This window comes from Patella vulgata, chromosome 7 (genome assembly GCF_932274485.2).
Source record: "Patella vulgata chromosome 7, xgPatVulg1.2, whole genome shotgun sequence".
Lineage (NCBI taxonomy): Eukaryota > Metazoa > Mollusca > Gastropoda > Patellidae > Patella > Patella vulgata.
Genome location: NC_065885.2, coordinates 7508883 through 7536375, shown reverse-complemented (window position 1 = coordinate 7536375; position 27493 = coordinate 7508883). Strand labels below are relative to the sequence as shown.

The 27493-nt window shown below is 38.5% G+C and overlaps 2 long non-coding RNA genes across 2 annotated transcripts; both read right to left on the bottom strand.

Moving 5' to 3' along the window:
• Positions 1–868: 868 nt before the first annotated feature.
• LOC126826972 (uncharacterized) lies at positions 869–4996 on the bottom strand. Its single transcript, XR_007682500.2, has 3 exons — positions 4845–4996; positions 2243–2331; positions 869–1847 (listed from the first exon to the last, which is right to left on the bottom strand). It is a non-coding gene; the product is annotated as an uncharacterized LOC126826972 (long non-coding RNA).
• Positions 4997–18375: 13379 nt separating this feature from the next.
• Positions 18376–25574, bottom strand: LOC126826971 (uncharacterized). Its single transcript, XR_007682499.1, has 5 exons — positions 25497–25574; positions 24315–24410; positions 23106–23244; positions 21843–22036; positions 18376–18762 (listed from the first exon to the last, which is right to left on the bottom strand). It is a non-coding gene; the product is annotated as an uncharacterized LOC126826971 (long non-coding RNA).
• Positions 25575–27493: the final 1919 nt, after the last annotated feature.

Here is a 27493-nt window from a genome sequence, read left to right as displayed (position 1 = left end):
TCGAACGACCATCCCGCACACAAACCAACCCCAGACTACTAACCTGCTGACAAGCTACACAAACAAAATCCACACCACAAACCTGCTGACAAGACACAAGCTACATACAATTATAAACAACGATATCAAATCAAAGTTTCCGGGTTATTTAATTCAGATGTAATTGTCAAAATATGTTTCTACCAAAATGTATTCCACGAATTCACGACCGAACAGCAAAATTATGTGCTTTGACCGAACGCAACACCAATATGGTTATCAAATTCGACATAATATCACAGTTTAGTAGACAGTGGACAAAACTATTAATGTAAAAAGCACGGCGCATACTGGGCATTAACATAACCAACTAGCACCAATTCTTCACAGCCAAGATTTGTGGACCTGCTTCCGGAATATTGTGGGGCTGTAGACGGAATTTCCAGAGTATTATTCTTTGATTAGATGTACCCACTCCCCCTTCCTCCTCTCCCCACCCACCCTCGGCAATGAAACTACCATTCACATCAATGTTAAAAGTATAGTTTGTGTTTCTGTCTATCTTGTTGCAATTATCATGTTAAAGTCGTTGGCGGGGCTAGTGAACACTGAAGTTTGGCGTAAGGTCTTGGGGATTACCCGACAATTTGATATAATTATCAGAAGAATATGGGAGATGGTAGGGCGCAGTTGTCTGAACAGATAATAGATACAATTATCAGAAGAATATGGGAGATTGTAGGGCGCAGCTGTCTGACCAGAATTTTGCCCATAGCACACTGTATCTATACATGTCTTCATTAGCCCAGTCAGTGTAGAAACGTAGGACTTAAACCCCATTTCATTTATTCCTCTACACTATATTATATAGCACCGCACGTCAGTAGAATGACATTAGATATAAAATATTTTATTGAATAAAAAATATAAAACATTGTTAATTCATTATACAGTAGAAAGTTCAAACCTAAATCATATACATCTTGGAAAAATATTCTAGAACAGTCTAACAATGTAACCACCTGGTAACCACGACTACAACCATTTTTCTATATCACCTGGGACCTGTTTCACAAAATTTTAACTAAGATAAAATCCAAATTTTAGTAATTTGATTGGATAATATTAGATTGATTTTAGTGCTGAGTCAATCAACATTGAAGTAGCTACTAAAATTGGATTTTTTTTTATCTTTTGTTAAGACTTCGAGAAACAGGGCCAAGATAACCACGAATGAGACCATTACTTTATGTCAGTTAATTACCACCTGACCACGCCAACTTATACTCTCATAATCGTGACTATTTAATTACAGCTTTATATACAGCATTAAGGTAGTTTTGTATTAGGAGGTCAGTGGGGGTGGGGTGTATATGATACCTGGTTAAATATTACCAACACAACAACTATCAACCCACCACTCTAACAATTTAACCCAACCTCACCACCTACACAAGAGACAAGAAGACAATCGATACAATAAATTTTAATAATACCTAACATCGTTCTGATTAATATTTAACCTCCTTCAGATTTACCCCTCCCCTCTCCACCCCACCCCCATATAGAACAAAATAGGAGGAAGCAAGTGTGTTGAACCCATCAAACTATCCTATCAATATAATCACAGTAAGTACAAAACGTCGTCCTGGTCTACAACACCTAGTTGTTCCAGGCTAGAGTCGTTCTTGTTCTCATCACTGCAGTAGATAATTGTCTTACCATCCTCTCTCTTAGTATCATCTCTATATCCCACTATAATAATCGAACGAATCTTCACATTCCTCTTCTCTTCTATCAACTTCCATAAATCATTAACACCGACTTTCTTACTGACAGTTATAGTAACCATACCTTTACCAAAAGATCTATAAATACAGGTTAATATATTATATCATTATCAACTGATATAAATACAGGTTAATATATTATATCATTATCATATCATTATCAACTGATATAAATACAGGTTAATATATTATATCATTATCAACTGATATAAATACAGGTTAATATATTATATCATTATCACCTGATATAAATACATCACATTGTTTCACTAGTCAGTATATTATTCAAGTCACCTCTGTTTATACATCAGGTAATATTAGTTGGTTATTATTCACACTAGCCACATGATATAGAAACTTTTTATTGTAACAAACCAGTCAAGAGTGTTTGTTACACTTGGTCAAAATTCAACACTTACAATTTGTTAAGTTTACAATTCATCAACATATTTAAAATGAACACATTTACTTACAGGCATGATAGCTTTAGAGTAATATCATTACTCGTCTCCAGTTCAGCCACCCTGTTTTTCAAACTCGATTTTTCAACACACTTCGCTTGCTTAAATTTAAAAATGAATTATTTATCCTACCACCACTGAAAGACACTGATTACGAGATATCGCTCTCCGATAATTCCTGATGTTTTTATGGCGTCATAGTTGGGACCCAAAATGGCGCCTGTAAATGAGTATATAGATAAAGTTGCGACAACTGTGAAGCCAGAAATTTCATGTGACGTCATGAAAATATGACGTCAAGTGTACAACGACGCCATCTTGGGTCCCAAGTATTTGTTACTATTTATTTTATGTCCTATCATATTGTTGTGTCGAAGTTGGCTGCCCCCAGATAGGGGCGTAGATGACTATTTCATAGAATTCCGCGAAGAGGTAAAACATACATTTTATCAACGAAAAGTATAGCTGAACAAACTATTATTATTATTACTATTATACAACAAAAAGCGCACATTATTGTTATAATGATATAGTTTAATTCATAAGAAGATGAAATGAAAGATACACCAGATAAAAACGCTATTAAATATATTTAACTTGCATACGCTTTTAAAAATCAGGCCCCGAGTTCACAAAGCATTCTCAGATTTACGTTAAGAATTTACTCAACTTTCAACCACCGTTTATGGGAAATTTTATTGATCCAGAAACACAAAACTTTGCACATTGTGTCTTATTGATGTATTTGATACATTAAAACAACAAAAGTTTTATAAAGGGTTATATTGTAGTTAAAATAAGGCCAACAATTTTGAGTAAATTCTTAACTTCCGTCTGAGAATGCTTTGTGAGCTTGAGGCCTGATTTTTTGTGCAGACGGGTAAAGTGAAAAATGAAAATTTAAATAGTAATTTGGGAGATAAAACCTTTTTGCCTTCTAGCCGACAAAATAAATGCCTGAAATTCCATGATTTTTTGGTCTGGAGAATTCCGGATTGTGTGTCAGTTTTCGGTCATCGATCATTAATTGTATCATCAATTTTTCGAAAATAGAAATTTCTTTAAATTGTCTAATGGATAAAACATTTAAAATCAACGTAGCTTAAAACCAGTGTAAAATCAGTGTAATTTAAAGAAAAAAGGTGTCTAACAGCGTGACATGTGTTTCAGACATATGTTTCATAAGTGACATGTGATACGAGATAGAGCTCTCCGAAACTTTCTGGTTTCTTTTGAAATTTGTGTAAAAAATAATATTAATCTAATATATAAACCGCACAAATTTAACAGATACAAATTATGTACATGTTATTCCACAGGTTCACTGACAGCCCAGTGAAGGAGACAGTTGGTTTAGAGTTTGTCCGACTCCTTTGGGTACTTGTGCCCCATTTCCAATGAAATAATCATGTTGTTCTGATGCTCAACTAGCATCAAATATATATCGTGTCTGAGGTTTGTCACAAATCATATCGACCATGTTCCACACATCTCAACATTTATCAGCTTTTTGTTCAATATATAAAAGCCTACATTCCTACAATATGTTTTGTTCAGTCAAGTGAAAAAAGAAAATTCATGGGCTAAATGGAACAATAGAACAAGTACACCATAATGTCGACAAATACGTAAAACTATTAAATAAGATACTATTATGATATGATTCAACCGAAAGGTCCTATATATGCAACATAGATATATAATATCTACATTCAAGTTAAACGAACTGCATCTATTCATGTTAAGTCTTGCGCCGAGCTGAATAAAGTATATGATTTATTGTCATTAAAACATCTATGGGTGGTTAACAGATTATAACTAAAAACTATAATTGGATCTTTATTGCCAACATTTCAATGTACCGAGAATTTTCACCACCAAGTCCATTGCATCTAGATGTTTAAAGCGCGTTCACATTATATTCATTTCGGGATTAATATACCACATATTACAAGTCATTTTGGATTTCTACCATCAGGAATTCTAGAAATTAAATTTTTGAGATTATCGTTGCCCTTTTATTACCAAATTAATCTTGTTTCTTTTTTTTTTTTTTTAAATGGTATTATATTACCAAATTTGGCAGTCATTTTGAAAGAAATGCCCGCCACCAAATGAAAAATACATTTTATAAATTGATAACTTGCATAACTACTCTGTGTTTGAGGAATTTAAAAAGAATTATTTATCCTTTCACCATTGAAAGACACTCAGTACAAGTTATCGCTCTCCGATAATTCCTGAAGAACGCCAAATTTAATTCTATTAATCGTGTCATTTTGCATTGGCCGATTTTGAGCATGATTTTGTCTGACATATTTATCATTGAACCAAACTGCATTGGTTTCTTTTGCAATTTGTTTAGGACCCGTAAAACGTTATGCCAAGAAAACAATAAAACTTTTTGCTAAGTAAAGCTATATGACGCCATGACGTCATAGTTTTTATGGCGTCATGGTTGGGACCCAACATGGCGCCTGTAAATGAGTTGTCGTAACTTTCCCTATACAGGGCTTTGGGTTACACTGGTTATTGACGTCATAAACTGACGATGACATCCAAACAACATTTAACACGTACTATTATTTTATAAACGTGACGTAGTTGTACTTACTGGGGTGGTGGCCATTGTTCTTGTCTTTATTATTCTATGACAACTTTCTTCCACTAGAGTTCCCTTAGGACCTTACTAAAGACAAACAGAACTGTATAACACTGGAACAGGGGGTTCTATAAAAATTACCCATAGGAAAAACACAGTCTATGTATAGCGTATTAATCACGTGTTATAGTCTTGTATAAATTGTCTCACTACTATTTACGTTGAGCGAGATCAAATACCGAGATATAAGTATAATATTTCTACACTCATGAATAACCATTCTCGATATTGAATACAATCTTGAACACTAATAGATTACGGTATTATAAGTTTAACCTAGATATATTAATAGAAAAAAAGTGTTGTAACAGACTGATTGAATGCTCACCTGTTGGCTGACCTATAGGTGTTCAGGTGTGTCTGGATAACTTCGACTTTTGAATTCTAGAAACGGGTGTATATATGACATCAGTGGAAATCCCAGTCTAGTTATACGTGTTACGACAGCTTGTAAATCTGGTAATTTCATATCAAATCCCGACCTGTCGTTATTCTATACATGGAGCCATGGTGGCTAGGTGGGTAAGACGCTGGCTCGCTATCCTGGAGGTCGCGTGTTCAACCCCTGCATTGGCCGAGAAATTTCATCTGGATTTTCCGACGTGATTTTCCATTGTCAGTGGTGCAGGACAGCTGTGTAGTCGTTCGGATGGGACACAAATCCGAGATCCCGTGTATATATTAGCGTGTACCTAAAAGATCCATTGACAGTTGGAATTCGATATAAGAGTAGACCCTTATAGTACCGCTGCCCGGGCAAAATTAGCCAATTCGAAGCAGAACAGTGGGACGTTAATTTGTTCTATACATTCCGATAATTTTAATCTATATATGTAACTAAACCTCATAAGTTAAAGTTCTGAGTTATTTTATAACTCATTTTATATTCATTAAACACGAACTAGGTCATTTCCGGGACTAACATATGATTCAGTTTACGCTTGCAATGTACAGCGTGTACACATTAAAAGTTAGAACTTCGTATAAGAGATGTCATAGTGCTGCTATCCGAGCCAAGTTACAATTATACAATAAAAATGTTTATTTTTCCAAAGCTAACAAAAATTTATAAATTCAAACAATTGCTTTAGGTAATTGCATTCATACAAATTTCTCCAAAAACTTTAATTCAGCATTTACCATTGAAATAACTTTTCAATTTATCAATTTTGTGTCCGTAGTTAGTGATTATCGAAACTACTCTTGTTATAAATCTTATAAATCCGTATCAGTAATGAGTTCAGAAAATGAAATGAAATGGGGCTTAACGTCCTACTATTCTACTCCGACGGGCATACGTCATACAGTGTGGTATGAGGGAAATTTTGCCCGGGAAGCGGCACTATGGCCTACACTTATATCGAATTTCAACTGTCAAGGGATCTTTCGCGTACATGCCAATGTCCCATCCGAATGACTAGACTGCTTCCCTTGTCAGACTCTCCACCCTGCACCACTGACAAGGTGGAACCACGTCGGAAAAATCCCGATGAACTCTCTCGGCTAATGCAGCTAGCTTGCCAGCGCCTTACCCACTTAGCAACCGTTGCTCCCAATGAGTTCAGGAACGCCGTAACAAATAAATATATGGTTAGAATAAGCTTTCCATATTCTTTATATAATGTGGGTGGGAGGGGTGGGGTTGTGTTGCCGAATGGTTAGCGCGTACGCGTTCTATCATAAGGTCTGTCATTGAGTCAACTGGCGTGGTTTCGATTCCCCGCTTGTACGTGACAAGAAGTAGGGTCGCCTATCCAACCTCGTAGGTTTTCTCTGGGTCGTCCGGTTTCCTCCGACTGCTAAAGACAACTACGTGCAAGCGAATTATTGAAATAAAAATTGAACCATGTGTTAATCCCGAAATGACTTAGTTTGTGTCGAGTGGATGTTAAACCCTATCTCTCTCTTCTCTCTCTCCCTTTATATAATGTACCATCAAGATATCCATAACATGGCGGTTAGCGTCTTACGGTATACGTTTCTCCAACAACATAGTTAATCAAGTGGACGATACGGTAAATTGTGTCCGGCCAGCGGCGCTACGACCAATTCCACCAAACCATCTAGGTGCTTACCGGGCCCTCCGTCCTGCACAACTGACAACTAGAAACTTCGCCGAGGAAATGAAATGAAATGGGGTTTAACCTCCTACTGTCTGCACAACTGACAACTAGAAAGATTTCCGAGGAATTCCAAACGCCAACACCGGGATCTTGAAGAAGAGTTGGCGGAAACGACGCTGTCCAGGCAATATGTCCCGTCATATCACATTTCATGTGGTATACCCGTCTTCATTTATTCAGTTGTTGCAGTGCAGAAGAGAGGAACGTTAAACCCAATCTCATTTGTTTTTCGCTAGATATGGTCGCCCATGGTGGTCGATCCATTAATCCGCTACTGCTTGTAGCACTGAATCTACCAGAAATGACTGGTAGATTTAAGCCAATTAGTCTTTCCTGTGCTAAGTTATAAGTGTTTGAAATTTCGACCACATGTAGCGTAGATTGTTTATTACCGTAGCAACAGTACTTAGAACCCAGACAATACACCTTTAAACTGTTCACAACACAACTAAAAACCAAAGATCAATAACTTGACACTAGGTATAACAATTGCCACAATTATACCGGACGCTGTCGATACAATTCATCCTTTCGATACTGAAGAAGTTTTACGATGAGTAAGTATAATCATCAAATAAATACTGTTATTAACTCAAAATAAAGTCGAAATCTATATTTGTTTTTATTGGCGTGATTTTATCAATATATGTACACTCATTGTATTGTAGAAATCTTAAAGTCTCTGATATCTTTAAACCGGATATCAGTATTTTTAAAGATATGATGAATGGAAAATTCGCAGCAGCTAGTATCCCTTGCAGACGACAAAAACAGCCAAAAAGAATCTTTTTTTTTTTTTTAAAAAAGGGTATCTCTGGATTGTTATCGAATAACAAATACTTAATTAATTAGTTTATGGTGTAATTGGTAGGCTAGCTGTTGGTTTAACGTCTTCTTTCACAGGCACGAAATAGTCGAAGTTTAATATCTAGCTTCTACAATAGTAATATAACAGACAGGGATTAGTTGAAGTATAACACCTAGCTTCTACAATTGTAATATAACAGACAGGGATTAGTTGAAGTATAACACCTAGCTTCTACAATTGTAATATAACAGACAGGGATTAGTTGAAGTATAACACCTAGCTTCTACAATAGTAATATAACAGACAGGGATTAGTTGAAGTATAACACCTAGCTTCTACAATAGTAATATAACAGACAGGGATTAGTTGAAGTATAACACCTAGCTTCTACAATAGTAATATAACAGACAGGGATTAGTTGAAGTATAACACCTAGCTTCTACAATAGTAATATAACAGACAGGGATTAGTTGAAGTATAACACCTAGCTTCTACAATTGTAATATAACAGACAGGGATTAGTTGAAGTATAACACCTAGCTTCTACAATAGTAATATAACAGACACGAACTAGTTGGTTTAGCTTCTACAATAGTAATATAACAGACAGGGATTAGTTGAAGTATAACACCTAGCTTCTACAATAGTAATATAACAGACAGGGATTAGTTGAAGTATAACACCTAGCTTCTACAATAGTAATATAACAGACAGGGATTAGTTGAAGTATAACACCTAGCTTCTACAATAGTCATATAACAGACAGGGATTAGTTGAAGTATAACACCTAGCTTCTACAATAGTAATATAACAGACAGGGATTAGTTGAAGTATAACATCTAGCTTCTACAATAGTAATATAACAGACAGGGATTAGTTGAAGTATAACACCTAGCTTCTACAATTGTAATATAACAGACAGGGATTAGTTGAAGTATAACATCTAGCTTCCACAACTGTAATATAACAGACAGGGATTAGTTGAAGTATAACAGACAGGGATTAGTTGAAGTATAACACCTAGCTTCTACAATAGTAATATAACAGACAGGGATTAGTTGAAGTATAACACCTAGCTTCTACAATAGTCATATAACAGACAGGGATTAGTTGAAGTATAACACCTAGCTTCTACAATAGTAATATAACAGACAGGGATTAGTTGAAGTATAACATCTAGCTTCCACAACTGTAATATAACAGACAGGGATTAGTTGAAGTATAACACCTAAGGCGTTTTTGTGAGTCGATTAGATTAGGTTTTGATTTGCTAGTACGATTTGGTATGATTTCGATTTGATTAGCTATGGTCCACAGATGTGAAATTTGATAATTACGATTTGGTAAGATGGCTGCCATCACGGACACCGATCAAAAAAAAATTGTCTCTCCTAACATGATGAGAGGGGAGTGTGTTTCACGTGTAGTCCAAATTACCTACAGATTACAGTGACACTGCTGGCACCCAGAGGGCCTACAATTGCTTAGAGCCAGAGGTGATCTAACATTCTTGTGGACTATAAAGTTAACATTAAAGGAGCTAAATCGCTAACATTTTGGACCTAGAAATTGACAAAAGTGGGTCGCAATGCATATAATACTGTAATATGAATGTATATAAACTGATTTACATTCAATGGTTTCCGTTTTTACTCCAATTTCAAATCCGTTGTGTTCGGCGAAATAAGCCAGCAGTCTTAAGCGAGTGCAAATTTCTAGCGTCTGGTTATTCCAGTTTACATACGCCGTTTGATTTGGTGCAATGTGTCTAGCCTCGTCCCTCGAGTCTCTTGATACAACTAGGGCTGAAGCGCATTATGGTACACGATTCACGATTCGTGTACCAATGGTAAAATGTTTATTTTGTCTTAAATATTGGATATCAAAAGCCCATCTTTTCCCGTTAAGATCACAACATGAATGTTGATATAATTTGACAAATAAATCGTGTTTTCAATGTTGAAGATTTTGGATGATATTGAGTTAGAGACTTAGCTACTTTAAACACATCAAATGCGTTTTAAAAAAAACATTTTTTATGGAGAAAAACAACAATAAGCATTAAAAATTACTTACGATGTCGAACATTCCGCCGTTTTGAAAACGTCAAATCTAATCGCCTAAACACCTCCTGGGACGATTAGGTCGATTTGCCTAATCAGTTGAGTTAAATCGTCTCACAAATGTAACGATTAGCATAATCAACTTGGTTCACAAATGCGTATAATAGCTAATCGGTGTAATCTAATCGGTTCACAAAAACGCCTCAAGCTTCTACAATAGTAATATAACAGACACGAACTAGTTGGTTTAGCTTCTACAATAGTATTATAACAGACAAGAACTAGTTGGTCTAGCTTCTACAATAGTAATATAACAGACAAGAACTAGTTGGTCTAGCTTCTACAATGGTAATATAACAGACACGAACTAGTTGGTTTAGCTTCTACAATAGTAATATAACAGACAAGAACTAGTTGATCTAGCTTCTACAATAGTAATATAACAGACACGAACTAGTTGGTCTAGCTTCTACAATAGTAATATAACAGACACGAACTAGTTGGTCTAGCTTCTACAATAGTAATATAACAGACACGAACTAGTTGGTCTACCTTCTACAATAGTAATATAACAGACACGAACTATCACACGGACAAGAACTAGTTAAAGTAGAACCTTACTCCTGCATATTACAATATGATTCTACATTTTTTTCATTTGTGCTCTAGGACCATGGATTGGGTGGGTGGGGATTTTCGTCCCTTTATGTACACAAACGATTTCTTTGTACTAAACCTTGTGTCCGTTCTGACCTCACTTTTGGGGCGTTTTGACATTCGTTTTGACTACAAGTTATGTCCGTTCTCACCTCGCTTTTGGGGCGTTTTGCTTTAGGTGGTAATTCCTCTCCTTCATTCATTTATAAAACATTCGTTTTGACTAAAAGTTGTGTCCGTTCTGACTTCATTTTTGGGGCCTTGGGAATTTGATAATTTCAGAAAAATTCAAATCAAGACAAGCGCCTTAAACATTCGCAGTCTTTTATATCGATACAGAAAAATATAACTATATAATGTACTCATATGATGGCGCGCTAATCCGCGAAAAAATCATTATATGGATTTCTACAAAACTATTGTCATAAATGTCCAGCCGGACAGCGAATCAAATGCTAACTTTGGTCGCCATTGTTATAACCGCATAAAAAAGCGAGATTTGGCTGAAAGGTTTTAAAGTCTGGAATGAATTTTTCGCTTTTGTCGTTTGCACTGAACGGATAAACGGTAGAAGATATGAATTCCACAATCAACGCCAACCCAGGAAATGAAACTGCAACAAGACAGGAAATATCGTTAATAGACAGCGGTTTAGTATCTGGAAAAATATTCCACGCTCTAAATAGTGCCAGCAACTATTCCATGTATCCTTTGACCTTTCTCGGTTTTGTTTTATGTATTTTTGGAGCCGTCGTTTATTCCACAAAACCCATGAGAAGTCCGACCAGCATTTATCTTGTAGCACTGAATCTCTCAGAACTGACTAATGTTATAATATCTATACTACAGGAAACTTTAGGAGTTATCTACGGTCAAAACGCAACCTCTTCATATGTCTATCTTACAGTCCAGTTGTATTTCAGTATTTATCTGGGTGCCGCCATTAGACGAACAACTTACTGTCTATCGTGTTTACTCTCAGCTGAAAGATGTATTGCTGTTGTCTTACCTCTCAAATCAAAACATTTCAAACTTGTTAAACATCCAGTTATAACTGTCATCTGTCTTACGACCGTCTCCATTCTTTTCCATATATTCGTTGCGTTCAAATTCGACGTGGTATGCTATCAGTCTCCAATTACAAATGGAACTCTGTGGAAATTTCAATTAACTGAAATATTTGTGGCAAATAGACGTGAATATGAAGCATGGAGTATATCCAGCAAGGTGGTGTTTGTCTACGTTTCGTTATTAGGTTGTTTGATTCTAAATTTCATTATCGTCATTACCTTAAGACGACATTCCAAGTCTCGTAAAAATATGGTTGCTACCAACCGTGCGAGAAATAACGATCTGCGTATAACCGTAACCGTACTCGCATCAACGTTTGTTCTAGTGATATTCGCCCTGCCATCAAATGTAAGCTCACTTGTACAAAACACAGTGTCAGGTTACGGCACAAACACCAAAGAACATTATCTATATCATACCATAATGCGAATTGGGAAGTTGTGTGAGCTCATCAGCAACTGTGTAGGGTTTGTTTTCTACATGACCCTCAGTTCTCAGTTCCGGAAAACGTTCTTTAAAATATTTTGCCAGTGCTGTGACCGGAAGTCAACTAACAATGAAATCCGAACCCCGTCGTTGCACTCGGAGAGCACGAATCTGTCAATCGTTTCAAGACTCTGAACAGAAACCTGGGGATGGTTTAACATTTTATACATGGACGGTTTTATTTTCTACGTGATTTTTAGTTGCCAGATCTGTACAATATTTTGAGGAATGATTTGTTCGTGTTACCAAACAGCTGATTCTACTTCTGAAATAAACGGTCGTTTGATGAATTCAAAGGACATAAATCTGACTGTAATCACAAAACTTAGAAGATGGCGTAGGCAAGTACGGCTAATTGATCCAAGACCTGGGCCCTGTTTCTCGAAATCTTAACTAAAGATAGTAGATACTTCAATTTTGATTGGTTAAGCACTAAAATCAATCTCATATTATCCAAGCAAATGACTAATATTAGGCTTTTATCTATGTTATTGTATATGGTTTATTTAAATCAATATTAGACCAACATTTAAACGTCTGGTAAAGTCGAAACAATTCACCAGAAACAAACTAGTAATAAAAGTAATTTGTATTTCATATAATTGTGTCATGTCATGTGTCATATAATTATAAAGGATTTGTTTGTCATATCATCCACCCGTGTTTACAGTCAGGGATCATCACTCGGGGAGCTGTTAGACACCGGTAAACTACAATATAGTGAAAGTTAAGAGGAATATCGGGTGTGTTCCCACTTAGCCGGCAGACTGTTAATCCTTTGATTGATCTTAAAACTATAGTCTGTTTAAAAGTAGTCACTCAAGAAGTGTTCACTAGTGTTCAGCGTTAATGAGCTCTTAATCCCTCTTAATAAAATTTATTAACCAACTAATTAATGACATTTTGAACACAGTTCATGACGGCGTTATGATTTCAAACATAAATTCAATTTACTTTATTAATATAAATAGATGGTCGATCTGTGTCGAAATTATATTTATTTTTAAATGGCAAACGTTCAGGTTAATATTCGCTTTATCTCCAATAATCGAGGTGGCCAATATTTAATACACAATGGTTACAAGTTCAGTATAAAGTCAAGCAGACCAAATGCCGTCCATTGGAAATCAATATAATTTTATATGTGTAAGCTATTTAATGTTATTTAATAAAAGTTAAATTTGTTAAAATCAATACAGTTTTAGTCTTTAAAAAGATATGGACTATAGTTTATAACACCATTGTTCTAGGATTAACTCTGGATTAGCGGCAAAATTTGACATCAAAGCCTGCACCGGCTAAGTGGGAACACCCCGAATATCGGTATAAAACTGGCCCCATTCAGTTCAGTATTCACAAAGATATGATGAATTGAAATTTGTCAACAAAACTCTTGCAAACTAAAATTATTGCGATATAAATTTCTAAAGTGTTGCAAGTTCTGAAAGTATTTACAAAGACACAATATTCAGCAACCTCCACAGATGATATAAACAAGCTAATGTTACATAATCTGGACCTGGAATGACCCTAAAATGATATCTGATGGTTATTAGGTAGTGTATGATATCTTTATTAGAGATAACAAGTTGTAAATGAATCTCACAACATTTAATACTATTTAAATGATCCCACTGAACGTCATCATCGTCATCAACATCCTGCGGAATTCCAGATGGTCAGTTTTCAGTCACGACCGTGACAACTACCACACGCTTCTACACACTATAGTCCGTGTTTAACACAACTACATTGCTGATTACCGCATCTGTTAATGAGAGGGGTTTTACATAGGCTAATCCGGTTCCCCTATCCCATACAGACAGCCTGAATAAAATATTGTTTATAAAACAAAACCTGTTAATGAGTCGTATGCACTTGCAGCAGACAAAGGTGAGAACCTCCTCGAGAGCTGCTGGCAGATCGGTCATGATTGGCTGCAGTCCATTTGCCCCCTCCCCCCACATCTTTTTATCTAGTAAACAATCGTCCAGCTGATGTCGCCTAACTACTTAGAAGATGTACTCGTAGGCTATGATAGTAGGATGCACGCTGGGGTCTAGTTTACTCAGATTTATGGTAATCATCACTAGAAATTTTTAATGTCTTAATGTTGTCATTTCTTTGTTTGCCGTTCTGGTCACAGACACCTCTGCTCATAAGTCTCTAATTCGAGGCTGTTAAACAGTACTTTTCATTTCCTCAGCGATTGCTGTCAACCTTTCACTTTCCAGTTGTACAGTTACAACTTCACATGTTTGAATAACGACGAGGTTGTGTCACAGCCTGACCACGCATGGATAAAAAGCAACGCCCCAGCTTGCCTTGGGTGGATTTTCCAAGAGATGTCCTGGACACGATAGAATCCACCTAACTTTGGTTTGCAGAAGAGCAGCGCCTTTCGCAAAACACTTTGATCAGATGTATCGTCATTCCGCTGGTAAACATGATAAAAAAGCATACACACTACGTTAGTATCGTTATGAACTACTTGCTAATTATTGCCCTCGCTCGTCGAGGGCGAAGGGGGGGGGGGTGGCCGAATGGTTAGCACGCACGCGCTGTATCATACGGTCTGTCATTGAGTCAACTGGCAGGGTTTCGATTCCCCGATTGTACGTGATAAGGAGTAGGGTCGCCTGTCCAACCTCGTGGGTTTTCTCCGGGTCCTCCCACTGCTTAAGACCCCTACGCGCAAGCGAATTATTGAAATAAAATTAAACCATGTGTTAGTCCCGAAATGACCTAGTTTGTGTCAAGTGGACGTTAAACCCCATTTCTCTGTCTCTGTCCATCGCTCGTCGTTTGTTTTAGTCATATCCGCATTGACAGGACACTTTCGCACAATATAACCATGCCCCCCCCCAACCGTGCAGCCATCAGTTCTACAATGTGTGACGTATTGGAGTTATTCGACAAGAAATTAGACTTGTGTCCAATCGAACCTTAACATCTCCGGAAACTTTGCGTTGGTGCGGCGCATTCGTTCGCGGTTCTTTTTTTTTGGATTTGACATAACCATCCATGACAATCATACAATTACTGGCAAAACTTTGGCGTAGAAATTCAGAGTATTGACAAAGAATCTCATCGAATGCCACGTTCCTTTTCAATATGATTCGGTGCAGTAGCCGCCCTCCACCAATCAAGATGAGGTCCGTTGGTAACTGGCCGTTGTCCCGTTCAACTAGTAATTTTGCAGTCAACGCCGACTTTTGTGTTTTCTACACACAATTGTCTTTGAATAGGGATGTCGGTACCGAGCACATTTCATACTTGAAGAATGCTCGGAAGTCTCATCCAAGTCGTTTGGCGACCACAACACAGCGCAAGAACAGGGTTGTTTGGTTCACATGGATGACTTTTTTGCCTACTGTTACACCGGGTTACAGATCCCGTAGCGTCCGCATCTGATCCTTTCTGTTGATTTTCGCCCCTGTAAATGGTTTATTGTCCAGATCTGCTTGATCTCGGCGCCTTCGGGAAGTACCCAACTTCGCGTGTTGATTTGTTGTTGTTCAACGCTTGCCAGGTAGGGTTGTCACGGCACCGTGTATGGTAGCGCCATGGTGCATTGTATATACCCGTTGGTATCGTACACTCTGATAAACCTTTGTCATGCGTGAGTACACGACGCGACTATGGAGACGCCATCAGGAATTTCTCAATGGTCAAATCTGGCCACAGTCCGTTTAGTGGATGTTCTGTTTGCTACGTTCAGCATATTATATGAATCTCGTCACGCAAGTGGCGTATTTTATGAACTTTATCCATAATTTGCCTTTTCGAGATGTCGAATTTAACGTGGATTGAAGCAGAGATAGGTGACTGGCAAAAGTCTGCAAGATTTGATTCTCATTCAAGTCATATTCACTGTTCAAGTCCAGGCTTTTCACCTATAGATGGCTGGGTGACGCCACTTCTTCGATCAATCGTGGCACGATATTGTCATCACTGTCTATCCTCGGCTTCAGCTGGCTGCAGAAACTCTTAACAGCTTCATGTAGAGAGGCGAATCCAATAAATTAATAGCCCAAGAGCTCGTGCTACAGCCGTCCTCGACATTATATTAGGGGGTGTAGTTTCCCCGTAGACTTCCATCATCGCCTCTTCGATTCCAGATCCTCTCATTAGATGAAATATATCACCAACTGCGCCCATAAGAGTGTGGAATCCTCTCAATCTGACGACTACGGTTTTGCGGTCTATGGGCTTAACTGCCTTAACATACACCGGTTGATCAAAGGTGGTTGTCGTACACAGCATTTTACATTGTCTAGCCTGTTTATCCACAAAGCATATCGGCGAAAAGACAGTGCTTTCGTCATTTCGGTTCACGTCCAGGAGAAGTAAAATGTGAATACCATCGACACTGATTTATCTTTAAACGATACAGTTTGGCGTAATCCAGTCAGGTTGCTGGTTGAAGTGATTTCCCCCAGCAATCCTGACGAGCGTCACAAAAGGGTAGTATAGAACTCCGATGAGTTGACTATGTATGGTATTTGAATCTCAAGAAACAGTAAAAGTTAACGTTGGGATAGCGAAGGGATCGCGCTGCGAATACACGTCATTGTCCGAATACCACATCTTTTTTTTTTTTTTTTTTACATAACTCGGATACTTGCATTCGCGCTCGCTTCACTACTTGTGACGTCGGTTTGGAATTATCCACTCCCAGTTTTATCCAGCGAATCTGGCCGGCACCGTGGAAAATTCCAGTTCCGTCAATATTCGCATCGGCGTTGTCTCCCACAGACTGTTCTTGAAAGGTACGACTTCATCTGCCGAGGTACAGAATCCCAAAGGATGTAGCTGGCTGATCGCCCACTCCGAGCCGAAAATGTGATCGAACTCGACACCAATCCCAAACAAGAGCGGCGCGATAACGGACCGCGGCTTTGCTGTCTGAATCAAAGTTTGGCCTAGTGCAACCTTTGATAGTTCTCTATTGAGGAGGACATCCAGAAAACTTTTCAAACTGGGAACAATGAAATCACTTTTTTTGGCAAAGTCACGTATAGCCTCATTGTCGGGATACTTATCCTTATTGTAGATTTTCTCGCGTATTCTTTCACGGGCTAATTTTGCGACGATCGTCGTTATTCTAGTTTTCTCAGTTACTGAATCACCCGACCGTTCAGAATACCACTGCTCATTAACAATGTAAGATGCCATATTTCCAAACCACACAGCTTCCTTCCTTGATCCATAAAAAATATATATAGTTCTCCATACCTTTCCTTCAAACGGAATTTGAGCCCTTACTTACCGTAACCATTGACACCACATAGCGAAATACTCGTTTTTAGCTTCATCAGTCAAAACAATCATATAACCGAGCCTTCACCTGTTCAGATCATCACATAATTCTAAAAGTTTTTCTCTTGTTTTATCAGTTGTGCGAATCTGATATATCGGTTTTCTTTCAGGGTGCTAAGGATCTTCTTGGGCCTGACCACAGCACAAAAAAATACGGTCCATACCCCAAATAAATGACGGCAATTGACTTCATAACCACAATGACATAATGACGTCATAGCGCCAAATGGGTGTGATTTTTGAAATCAGTGATATCCATTACCTATAGGTAGACGCCATACTTGCTGGGGTTAGAGATCAATATTCACAAGTTATTGCTTTCATACGTGATTGGGCGGGGCCAAAATTCAAAATGGCGCCAAACATTTCCCCAAGGGGTAGAGATGGGTTCTACTGCACCCATAGCTCATAAAAATATCAAAAATCATCTCTCCCACCACCCCCCACACACACTTAATCCCCGAAAATTATGTACCCCGACCACGCTATTCGTCGATAAAATCAATTTGTGGTCAAGCTGACTGATGCTTGGTATGATCATTCGGATAAAAATAAAAACACCTTTGGGGAAAATATTTCGCTTGCTTTATGTGGACCTATGGACTATTTCCAATTCAAATCTGTCCGTGAGCTCCATAAGATTAACAATTCATCGTCATTTAAACAGTTCACCACTTTTACGATTATTATACCGAGAGTGAAGTTTTCTATTCATTAAATATATCTTGGTCAGACGGTTCCGTTAACTGCAAATCACCGAGAAATATAAAAAAAAAATTAACCGTTCTCTATGTACAGATATTGTAATTAAAAGTTCTGTCTATACACGGCTAATATAATAAACAGTTCCCTGTATATACAATTGATATAATAAACAGGCCTCTATATACAGTTAATATAATAAACTACCATCTGCCTATATACAGTTAATATGATAAACCATTATCTCTATATACAATTAATATAATAAACCATTCTTTATCTATATACAGTTAATACAATAAACAGTTCTCTAGTTAATACAATAAACAGTTCTCTATCTACACAGTTAGTACATTAAACAGCCCTCTATCTACACGGTTAATACAATAAACAGCCCCCTATCTACACGGTTAATACAATAAACAGTTCTCTATACACACAGTTAATATAATAAACCATTATCTGTCTATACCCTTAATTAATATTGCTATTTGTATGTGTATCGAAGTTCTGGTCATCTTGTCCTACAGGGGAGGTAACTGTATCATAAGATGGTGGTGGCTTATTAGCTTCTAGTGAGTGATATGGTGGAGGGGTCAAAACGATTGGTGGACGCAAGGTACTTGTTTGACCAGTATCTGCAATACAAAAGATGCACGAGGATGGATAATCCAAATATTAATTTATCAGAACAAAAAATAAACGATCGTACAGCATATGTGTAAAATATACCAGCGTTGTAAATATTAAGTTCTATTTATAGCGCGACTGTCATGAGTTAAAAGGTTTAACCAGAGGCCGAAGGCCGAGGGGTTAAACCTGTTAACGAATGAAGCGTGCTATAAATGACTTGTAACATTGACAACTGCTCAACATGCTTAGTGTTATTGCACAGAAAACCCACCCCACTTCTCTATATGACTTCTACTAAAACTAGGGTAAACCAGCAAAAGTGTGCAATAACATTGAACATGTCTAGTTATTGCCCGGTTAAGCTCCACCCATCTACTAGAGGGAAAACACAAAGGAAGATTTCCCGTCCATGTTACAACTTCATTTACATCGCGAACAAGAAGTACAAGTCTAAGTAAAATAAGAATTTAAACCACCCACATAATAACTAGATAATAATAATAATCTTTATTCGAAATTTTCATCAGAAGATACATGAATATGGGTCATTCCCAACGCCGGATTAACCATGGGGCCCATTCCCCAGGGCCCCCCACAAAAATCTCAGTTGCGCGCCTCGAGCATGGTCGGACCGAGGACTCCAACGGCAGGTGACCTAGTGACGAGGCCCTCCCATGCTCCGAGGGCCATCCGTCGAAAGTCCCTGGGACCTCCTCAATCAATGGTGATGCGCGTCATATTTTCGACTGGTATCCGTGTTTCTTTTTTGTTTATTTACCTGGAAGCGTCAATCGAGTAAACGCACTAAAATCCTCTTCCGCGGCAATATTTTGGTTACAACTTGTTGTGCTACTAAGGAGGTGGAATCAAGGTAAGTTTGAACCCATTTATATTCCAGTTTTGAACGCAGAATCTGTTAATGTTCTTTAATCTCACTCACATGGATTGGTCCACTGAAATAACGCCAGAATGCGCTAATTTTGTGGCAGAATTTTATTTTTTCTGTGGAAGGTACTTCTAAATGGCTCCGACTTAAGTGCCTGAAATGCCAGGAAATCACTTTTCTGGCCTCCAATTTCTGAAAATTTCCTGGGGGACCCCCTCCCCCCGACCCGCGGTCGGTGATCAAGGGCCCCCACAAGTTCCAGGCCCGTCCGTCGAAAGTCCCTGGGACCTCCTCAATCAATGGTGATGCGCGTCATATTTTCGACTGGTATCCGTGTTTCTTTTTTGTTTATTTACCTGGAAGCGTCAATCGAGTAAACGCACCAAAATCCACTTCCGCGGCAATATTTTGGTTACAACTTGTTGTGCTACTAAGGAGGTGGAATCAAGGTAAGTTTGAACCCATTTATATTCCAGTTTTGAACGCAGAATCTGTTAATGTTCTTTAATCTCACTCGCATGGATTGGTCCACTGAAATAACGCCAGAATGCGCTAATTTTGTGGCAGAATTTTATTTTTTCTGTGGGAGGTACTTCTAAATGGCTCCCACTTAAGTGCCTGAAATGCCAGGAAATCACGTTTCTGGCCTCCAATTTCTGAAAATTTCCTGGGGGACCCCCTCACCCCGACCCGCGGTCGGTGATCAAGGGCCCCCCACAAGTTCCAGGACCCCCAACATGGTTAATCCGGCATTGGTCATTCCATATCAAGTGGCCATTTGACATTATGGTACCGAAACGGATCATAAATTCAGTAATTTTTTTCGGGTTTTCATGCACTTTAAACTCACATTTTTAATAGGAGTAGAACTCGGTTACTGTGATTTTCCCAAAACGGCGAATGGCGAACGCAAAAAAAGGGGATATAATGCGATTTGTTGATCGGGATTCATTTTTTTAGGGCACGTTGCCCGCACAGTGGCGCTACGGCCTACTCTAACTTCGTAATCAAACTCAATCAATCGGATTAAAATACAGATCTATATTTCCTTTCGTTTTTTATACTTTCGATGGCCTTCACTACATGGAGATTTGACCAGTTGTAGTGAAAGGTCGCGTCAGGTGTCATATGAGCGGCTTTTGACCTTATGACGTCAGACATTAACAAAACCGGAAGTAAACCGGTGCTACCCGTAGAGATGAAGGGATCAATGCCTCGTAAACTCATTAGTCTAAACGCAAGGGCAGATCTAAGTGGGGGAGGGCGCATCCACGCGTGGGCCGACTCAATAATGTAATCGTAATAATAATAATAATGATTAATTTATATAGCGCCAACAATTCAACTCAGCGAGATGCTCTCGGTCGCTTTACATTAAGTACAACTAATATAATGTACAATGTCAGCTTCGATTTAAACCAGTAGTTCTCGTTGTGCCGACAAACCGAAACACCGTTGCGCGCTTTCGCCGCCTGTGCGCCCCCACCCCCGTGTCCATGGTCTCAATGGATCCACGAACTGACACGATCTCGTATTGGCCGAATTACAAAAAGAGATAATGCAATCAGTCTGTGATATTGTCTTATGAAAGAACCGCGTCACTTTCGCTTCTAAATAATTCGGCCCAAATCACAAACCCTCAACATGTCTATCAAAACGAGGGACTTAAAGTTACAATTTCATATTTTTAAGTCATATTTTTAAAATGTATTAAAATAAAGCCCTAAAATAGATGGTATCTATAAACAGTCCTACCTTGTTAAAGAATAATCCTATTAATCCTATAATTCACTATTGCCAGTTGAGAAATTGGCAAAAATACCATTTTCAACTTCAAATTCAAACGTTTGAAGATAGCTATTCCATGGTGGGGGAATAGGAAAACAAGGGAGGTAATTGTGTAATTATTTCCGGTGTGAAGAGTGTTAAGTGTGGGAAAGATAACCTATGATCTATAGTGAGTTGACAACCTAATAAGCAAAAGACATAGAAATTATTGTTTTGACTTTCTTAGAAAATATGAAATTGTAACTTTAATGAAGGAATTGTTACTCTTTGTAAATATATTAATGTCTAAATATATTAATGTCTAAATATATTATGTCTAAAAGTATTGGTACAACTAAAATCTTATCTGTTTGAATCAAATTAAAAATAGTTTACTATAAAACTGTTTTTGAATTGAATATCTAAACAAACCTGCGCGATGAGTATACTGTTATTATTATTAAATACTAGAATATACCACTGGAGCTTCAAGAACCAGTCCTTGAGTTGCTTGTCGTTTACGGCAACAACAACAACATGTGACAATAAACATCACAAATATGAAACTGACTGCTACAATTATACCAAAGGGGAAACTGGTATTACTGCTATAACAGTTGAAGAATCTGAAAAACAAATATTTATTGTTATTCCACACTTTAGAATGGGGAATGATATGATATTAACGAATGTTGATGAAATTTTACCATGTTGCTTCAAAGATGATGAATGTGATCCAAAGGAATAGACAAAGAACCCGCCCTTTCATCAGGTCATGGTCAAGGTATCTTGTCTATAACCATATCTGTTGATATAATTTAGGTATTGGCGCCAAGATCCAATTACTTCAGTTTTGAATAATTTTTAATAATTTGTGTATCCGAAGACATGTAATATTGCTTGTTTATCTAAGGTTATGCAATAGAAAGGAAATGGGGTTTAACGTCCGACTGGGCTAATGAAGACGGGCATACGCCATACAGTGTGCTATGAGAGACATTTTGCCCGGGCAGCGGCACTATGGCCCACTCTTATATGGAATTCTAACTGCCAAGAGATCTTTTACGTGCATACGAATGTATACACGGGACCTCGGTTTTTCGTCAAATCCGAACGACTAGACAGCTGTCCTTGTCAAGCCCTCCGTCCTGCACCACTGACAAGGGAAAACCACGTCGGAAAAACCCGATGAACTTAATCCAATAGAACTTGTGTATTTAAAGAAAAAATTTAAAAAAACTTGTGTGTCTCAAGTAGAGAGAGAGAGAGAGAGAGAAATGGGATTTAACGTCCACTCACACAAACTAGGTCATTTCGGAACTAACACATGGTTTAATTTCATTTAAATAATTCGCTTGCGCGTAGGGGTCTTTAGTAGTGGGGGGTAGAAAACCCACGAGGTTGGACAGGCGATTCTACTCCTTGTCACATACAACCGGCAATCGAAACCCCTCCAATTGACTCAATGACAGACCGTATGATACAGCGCGCACGTGCTAACCATTGCCCCCCCCCCTCTCCGTCTCAAGTGGAGTAATATAACTTGTTTATATGAAGTAATGATAGAACGTACCGAATTTATGTATTTGAAATAAAGTAATTGTTGACGGGCGGACGGATATTTGTGGCGACCTTATAGCCCATACTTAAAGGTGTATTTTTTAATTCGAGTAAAAATTAGCATAATTATGTTACCCAGGTCCATCATAGATAGAGCAGCATACGTTGCGTAACGTAGCGTTACTGCTGGTATTACAACATCCATAATAACAATACGTTGAGTTGTTGATACCATGATCATCATCAAAATAGTCACAGTACTCGCCTTTAACAACTTAAAATAAAAAATTAAAACAGAATTGTGAACACGCTTCATTGGTATTTTCATGGATATGACAGGTGTCTTTTTAAAGGCTCAATACCACTTTTGTTGTAACTGAATAATATGCCCCAATCTTTATTCTGGTCAACAAATTGTACTAGTTTACAATATTCCAATTAATTGATGATACAAATTTTATCTTAACACAACTAATTTAAAAAAAGGTCGGGTGTTCGATCCCTGCATTGGCCGAGAAAGTTCATCCATATTTTCCGGCGTGGTTTCCCCTTGTCAGTGATGCAGGACGGAGGGCCTGACAAAGCGAGCTGTCTAGTCGCTCGGATGGGACGAAAAACCGAGGTCGCGCGTACACATTGGCGTGCACGTAAAAGATTCCTTGGTAGTTGGTTTAAAATAGCATCTAATGAAATAAGATGGGGTTTAACGCCCTGTGTGCTGCTCTGACAGGGCTGATGAAGACGGACAGTCGTCATATAGAGTGTTATGAGAACTTTGCCGGATAGAGGCACTACGGTCTACTATTCATCGAACACTGGACCCCTGCTTAGTAAGCCAACGCCTCACTCATTAAAACTGTGAGGTCGTTTCTAAAGTCCTTTGTCCCAAACTAAGGTTTGTAAGAACAGTTGGTTGTTTAATTTACAATGTGGGTTAGACCATACACTGACATGTAATGTAAGGTGAGATATATGGAAATGGGGTTTAACATCCACTTGACACAAACTGGGTCATTTCAGGACGAAGACTTGGTTCAATTTTATTTCAATAATTCGGTTGCGTGTAGGGGTCTTTAGCAGTGGGAGGAAAAGGGAGGACCCGGAGAAATTCCACGAGGTTGGACAGGCGAGCCTACACCTTGTCACGTACATCCGAGAAATCGAAACCACGCTAGTTGACTCAATATCAGACCTTATGACACAACACGCACGCGCTAACCAATCGGTCATCGAATCCCTCTGTAACATAAGGTAAACGATATACATGGTCAATAAATATGTTGGTTATATACATAATATCATTGTAAATATACAGGAGTAACTACATTAATCAGGAAACTTTACCTTGCATTAACGACCATAAACAGAACAGGTGATATGAGATACTGAACACCATGGTCATTACTAAATAATCTACAGGTAACAGTTAACCAGGTAATACTAGAATTAAATAACACGAATTTAGTCTTCAACTAACTCACAAAATGGCTACACCTCTGTATTCAATAAAACGCACATTAATCGGTCCAATACACTCACTATTACATAACGATACATCATTTTGTCAAGAGATCCCTATATACCTTAATGTATAGAGGTGCATTACAATACATATATTGAACACGTGGTCGCATTCTATTCAGTTTAAAACTGTGCATTTCGTTTGATATAATATGACATACGCTACCAAACAGGATGTTTCCCACGCGGGCAGAATTGTATTCATTGCACACTGTATATGGCGCATATCCCTCTTTATTAGCCCGTTTCGGTTCGTCAGTAACGATGGCTCAGTGGGTGAGACGCTGGCTAGCTACCCTGAGGGTAACGGACTCGATCCTAAGTTCATAGGGATTTCCTGGTTTCCCCTTGTCAGAGGTACAGGACGGCTGCCTAGTACTAGTAGTACGACAAACTAAGGTCCCGTGTATACATTGGCGTGCACGTAAAAGGTCCCTTGACTCTTGTAATTCTATATAATTGCAGGCCATAGCGCCGCTGACTGGGCAACATTACCCTTAAAACAAACTGTATGGCGTACACCCGTCTTCATTAGCCCAGTCGGAGATGAACATTATGCATGAGACAAATCTGCGTATTGCAGGTCCTTCTTTAGGTCTGAAATGTTATATAAACTATTAATTAGAAAACATTTTGGAGGTGTGTGTTGTTACGGTCCGGGAACACACCCATATATATTTCATCATTATTAAATTATTTATTGTTTCACTGGGAACATACCTATGTAGTGCATTATTTGTTATAAAGTATTTGTATTAGAACGTGCCTTTCTTTGTTAATGGATTCACTGGTTTGTTCACCTTTACAAACTTGTTCTCCCCCGCGTCACAAATGGACTGCGCCATTTTGTTCCACGCTGTTTTCTTCGCCGGCTGCAGTAGCCGATAATCCCTCATAGCTCCGTACAAATAGAGTGTCATGAACCAATGAGTGCATGGGCTACAGTATTAAACCCAATTATCGATATTTGCATATAAATAAATATATTTCTGCCTCGAGTCTTACCGTATTTTCGATTGAAACATCGACAAGCTAACCGTCCGCCAAACGCTCGACTGTTGGTCACGTGATACTACGTTGGGGGTAATATGACGTCAAAATTTGGTGACGTAATATGGCGCGCTGTACGAATCATTCCTGTTAGTTGGCCTTCGCAACTCACTGTGTACAGACGTGTTTTCTTGGAATCTTGGGACATGGCTCAAGCGTCCTGTAATATGCCTTCACTGGTAAGGAATTAATTGTATTGTAATAGATTGTTTAACCTGTGCCTGTTGGGGAGCCTAATTAAGCTTCTTGTGATTTATAATAATAATTTCGGTGTTTACCGACATTATTAGGCCTACCGTGCCTTTGACTTTGTTTGTCTTTTGACCTCCAAGTCTAACTGTGAGTTGACGTTTGGTTTTGACTCTATACATTTACACACCTATCTTGCCCTTTTTTTTTAGCCAAGGTGTTTTGCAATATTAACATATAGAACATTGTGATATAATTGATTAACCAGCTTTGCCTGTAGAACCTAAAGTGGTATTACAACCAGTCATTGGTACTACAAAACCTGGTGTTTCGAACCAAATCTGGTGCGTGCCTGAATGATCTGGGTGCCTGGAACCGAATCTGGTGCACAAGATATAAACCTGATTATTAATGTTACATAAGATATTGCGATTATTATTAGCAGCAAGGCTTCTAGTGGAAATGCTGCAGGGAGTTGGGAAACGTAAATAAGGTGGTCTGGGCTTGATATTTTTATTTGCAGGAAAACCGTTCCAATCCAGAAGTTCCTGAATCGTGTATCGCATACACCAAGTATCCTGATATATTCACAACTTTAAAAAACTAAGTACCAGTACTAATAATTATTCTCAACGTGGAACTAGTAAAACTTTTAACTTCAATGTACATTTTTAAATCTATATATATATTTGAGACTGTCGTTTGTCTGTCTGTCTGTTCGGGGTTGGCGGCTACACTAGGTCTGCCCCGAGTCTGAAATTTGGGGTATAGGGGTAGCTCGGACCGGGGAGTAACATAGGCCAGGTGGCGTTAGTCTACCACTTCCGGTTTCGGGGTTATGACCCCCGAGTGAAGCCGGTCTGTTCGGGGTTGGCGGCTACACTAGGTCTGCCCCGAGTCTGAAATTTAGGGTGTAGGGGTAGCTCGGACCGGGGAGTAACACAGGCCAGGTGGCGTTAGTCTACCACTTCCGGTTTCGGAGTTATGACCCCCAAGCGAAGTCTGTCTGTTCGGGGTTGGCGGCTACATCTGCCCCGAGTCTGAAATTTGGGGTATAGGAGAAGCTCGGACCGGGGAGTAACATAGGCCAGGTGGCGTTAGTCTACCACTTCCGGTTTCGGAGTTATGACCCCCGAGCGAAGCCGGGTATCCTGCTAGTTTTATATATTTATGTAATAAAGTTTGTGTTGTTCTTAATTGAAGTACTCTGTTATCTGTTCGTGTCTGGGTTATTGCAGGGGGTCTTCACGTACAGCTACAGAACGCCCGCAAATACGTTGGTTGCCAGCCGGAGGGTTGGTCGCGCAACAGTGTGTGTGTGGGGGCGGGGGCTAATGGCTAGAGTATTATTAAATTGATATCCAACGCAATAACAAAGAATATTAAAAGATGACAATTTTGTTCGGCATTTTATAAAACTATACCTAAATCTAAATAATGGCATTCTTATACGCGAATAATTAAATATACATTATGCATGGCTCGAAATGTTCGCCTGTCTACTTGTCGCCGACAGGCGATTTTTTCGTCTGACAGGTAGCAAATAAAACTACCTGTCGCTTGCGACAGGTGGACTAAATTTTACTTGATGTTCAGTAAATTGACCACAATACTCACGTCCACGTCACGTACATTTAATTATTTGTTTCTAAATGCAAGAATTAAGCACGGAAATACCGCGAAATGCCGCCATTTGCACTGTTTACATTTCGCTCTGTCGTAGGCTACAGTTGCTCACACAGTTTGGGAGTAGACAATTTTTA